The sequence below is a fragment of the Pundamilia nyererei genome, unplaced genomic scaffold, assembly GCF_000239375.1.
Source record: "Pundamilia nyererei isolate P.nyererei 1_Seehausen unplaced genomic scaffold, PunNye1.0 scaffold00097, whole genome shotgun sequence".
NCBI lineage: Eukaryota > Metazoa > Chordata > Actinopteri > Cichliformes > Cichlidae > Pundamilia > Pundamilia nyererei.
Window position 1 is genome coordinate 2,164,120 of NW_005187498.1, and position 3,825 is coordinate 2,167,944.

Consider the following 3,825-nt stretch of genomic DNA (forward strand, 5'->3'; position numbering starts at 1 on the left):
GATGAAGAGCACAGACAAGGTGGCCTTGTCTGAAAATTTCAGAGCAGAGGAATTAAAAGATGGTAGTTTATTTGACAGACTGGTTTGAGCATGTTAATGTAGTTCCACGCTGTCTAATATTGATTCCTTATTTGGGTTTGTGTGACAAACAGGCCTCAGTCTGAGCAGCAACGATACTGAAACTTGTTCTTACTATAATATATTAAAGTGCATAAGGGGAAAAAACCCTGATCAGATTATTCACTTTAAACTAAAGAACAATCAAACGCATGTAAATAGTGTGAGCTTCTATTTATTACCTAAGAGGGCTCATTTTTATTTGGGAATCTTTCACTTTTTCTCTAAGTAGTGCACTGTGTGTGATACAGTGGAAACAAGTCATCTCAAGTTATTTTGCAGAATTACTTTTCTTGCCCAGCAGTTTCCCTGTCCACATGTGGCTTAATCTTTCCTTGCACTCAAAGTGTGCATACCTCATTCCCTTTTGGTTACAAAAACCATCTTCTTTACAGTTTTCTCTTCTACTAATATTAACAGTTTCGATGCTATAAGAGAAACGCCACTGGCTAGCACATCGGTGCCAGAATGATACTGGCTGCATGATGCATTGAGTTTTTCCTTTCCAGTCACTTTTCTCACTCACTATGTGTTAACAGACCTCTCTGCATTGAATCACACTTGTTATTAACCTCTGTCTCTCTTCCACAGCATGTCTTTATCCTGTCTTTCTTCTCTCACCCCAACCAATCACAGCAGATGGCCCCGCCCCTCCCTGAGCCTGGTTCTGCCGGAGGTTTCTTCCTGTTAAAAGGGAGTTTTTCCTTCCCACTGTCGCCAAAGAGCTTACGCATAGGGGATCATATGATTGTTGGGTTTTTCTCTGTATGTATTATTGTAGGGTCTACATTACAATATAAAGCTCCTTGATGCAGCTGTTGTGATTTGATGCTGTATAAATAAAATTGAATTTTGAACTCATACCGGTGAGCAGACATTAAAGCTGAGTGTTGAAAAGCATCATTGATCATCAGCAGGACTTGGAAATAGAACCGTGAGTGCAAAGACAACAAACTGTTCAGACTCTCATATTTATGTTGTGGTCCTCTGGAATGACCCAAACCCCAGACTGGACACTCAATTAGTGAAATAAGTATTGATCCCCTACATTCTGACACACACAGATAGGCTGTGTGCGTATGTGGTACACAGATTGCAATCAATCCATCAGTTACTCAAGATGCTTATGATCTCGTTTTGTGTATAAAGCACACCTGACAATAGAATTTCTTCCATTCTGACTCCTCCACCACCATGTGCAAAACCAAAGTGGTGTTAAAGGAAAGATTTTAGACCTGCACAACACCATCAGCAATTGTGATTGTATATATCAGTCACCTTCAGTCTGGAGCTCCATCAAAGATCTTGCCTGAAGGTTAAGAATGATCATGGAGGACAAAACTACACAGGAGGAGCCTGTGATTCCCCTGCTCAGGAAGGCACATGTACAGGCCTGTCTTAAGTTTGCCTGTGAATATGTAAGTGATTGAGAAGGCTTGAAAGGTTGAAAGATTATGGTTTGGGGCTGTTTCTCTGCTAAGTGTACAGGAGGACTTCACCGCATTGAGAAGCCAGTGGGCATTGCTGTGCACCATCAAATCGTTGATAAGAAACTTTTCCCCTGAACATAGAAGATGAATCATGGGTGGGTTTTCCAGCATGACAGTAACCCAAAACGTACCACCAAGGCAACAGTGGTCAACTGGAAGATGTGAATTTCCCCAGTGAGGGACAATAAAGGATATTTCTATTAAAAAAGATGCACATTTAGGTCATGGAGAAGTTGAGCCAGTATGCAGACCTCAAACCTACAGAAAATCTGTAGAGGGAGCTGAAACTTCAAATTGCCAAGCAGCAGCCATGAAACCTAAAGGATTTAGAGAGCTCCTGTATAGACGAGTGGACAAAATCCCCCCTGAGATGTGTGCAAACCTGGTGATGAACTACAAGAAACATCTTACTGCCGTGCTTGCCACCAAGGGTTTCACCACCAAGTATTAAGTTTGTATGTTTTGCTTGGGGATAAAATACTTTTTTAACTTAATGGCATCCAGTAAATGTTTATCTTTTATGCTTTGTGTTTTGCTTCTTTCCTTTAAAATAAAACGACCATAAAAATTATAGACTGTTCATTTCCTTGGAAGTGAGCACGGGTACTTAAAAGGTTCTAAACACTTCAAAGACTGTCATTCATAAGCAGTGAATGTTCTTATTTAATGTTTTAAACTTTTGACAAAGATTAAGTCAGCGTGCCTGTCAATAATGCCCATGTGCCAAAAGATCAGGCTACAAACTGCCCTAAATGCTCATCATTTTCTACCCTCGAGTTGAGCCAATACCAGCTTGGCACTGGTTTCCTGATATGGTCATTTCCAACATGAGAAGGTGGAGCTTTAAAATACTGCCCCCAGTCTGTGGAAGCTAGAAAAGGGGCAGTCAAACCGAATCAGGTGGGCTTCTGTGACGGAGGAGGTTAAATTTCCAGTTCACCCTCTGAAACAAGCGGTTTTAGCTCTGTGGAGGCTGCATAAAGGTCAGTGTTTTATATACGTGCATGTGTGTGTAATAAACTCGAGCAAAACTACTCGACAGCAACAAAAACAGTGCTGGAAAAAAGCACAATAGGCCCCTTTAATATGGATCCGTTTGACTCGAAACAGCTTGAGCTCTTGTGCAGGATCAAACATGTCAATATGGCTGACAGTCAAACTGTTTCCACTTGTAGGTTCTCCGTGCAAACGGCTTATGTACAGCAGCACTGGCTCAGCCATCAAAGGGCCAATGATGTGACAGGCCTGTGGCTGAAAATGTGGCTCATTGATTAAAAAGAAAGAAAGAAAAAGAGTTCAGAGGAGGCAGACACAACTGTAGCAGACTGTCAGCTAACAGCCGAGCACTGGTTCAGACAGACGTGCAGGAATGCACGAGCAATTGGAACTTGTGCTTCACACTGGGCCAATGACAGACACAGCACAAATGCAAACCACTGGAGTGTGCTCGCCAAGCTGCTTTTCAGCCTTCACCAAAGTTATTTGCCTTTATGCAAAAGTTTGGCTTATTTTATGATCCTGCACAGCTGTTAATATCAATACTTAGGAACCGGTATATTGTAGAAACCTAATTCTCTACAAATCATTCCCAGTGTAATGAAATGAATCTGGTTTTCTCCCATGCCTTATAGACTGCATCATCTTGTTGCCTTACTACGGCAGGGTCCACGTTGTGATCTGGATGGCGTTAAATCTTTCAAAGGATATTGAGCTGATAAATAAAACGTGTCACTTAAATTGAGTTTCGGACAAAGCTGCGCTCCTTCACCGATGAGGTCCGGAGCGGGAAGCTCGAAATAAAATCCGAAGCATGGTGCGGCATCTCTCAGGATGACGTGCATCTTGAGATATGCGCAATGCTGGGAGCGATGTTTGGGAAAGACTTCTGAGAATGCTTCCTGGCGTCATCACATGGGCTGTTTGCAGTAATCTGTGTTCCTGGAGATTAGTATTACTCCAGGAAATTAGACCTAAGTCACATCATTAAAAAGCTCCACTTTCAAGCTGCTAAAACAGAGTCCCCGTTTCGTATTCTTATTATTGCGACCACATGCTGCACGCTTTGGAGTTTGCATCCGCACATTAATGAAAGCCTGCTTCTAATAAGCTGCAGAATAGCAGCTGAAGCAGCACAGCAGGACAACACGGAGGGGCGAGACGAAGTGAAGTGCACTGGGATTTTTGTGCAAACAAATGAAAAGTCAACATCAGGCAAAAA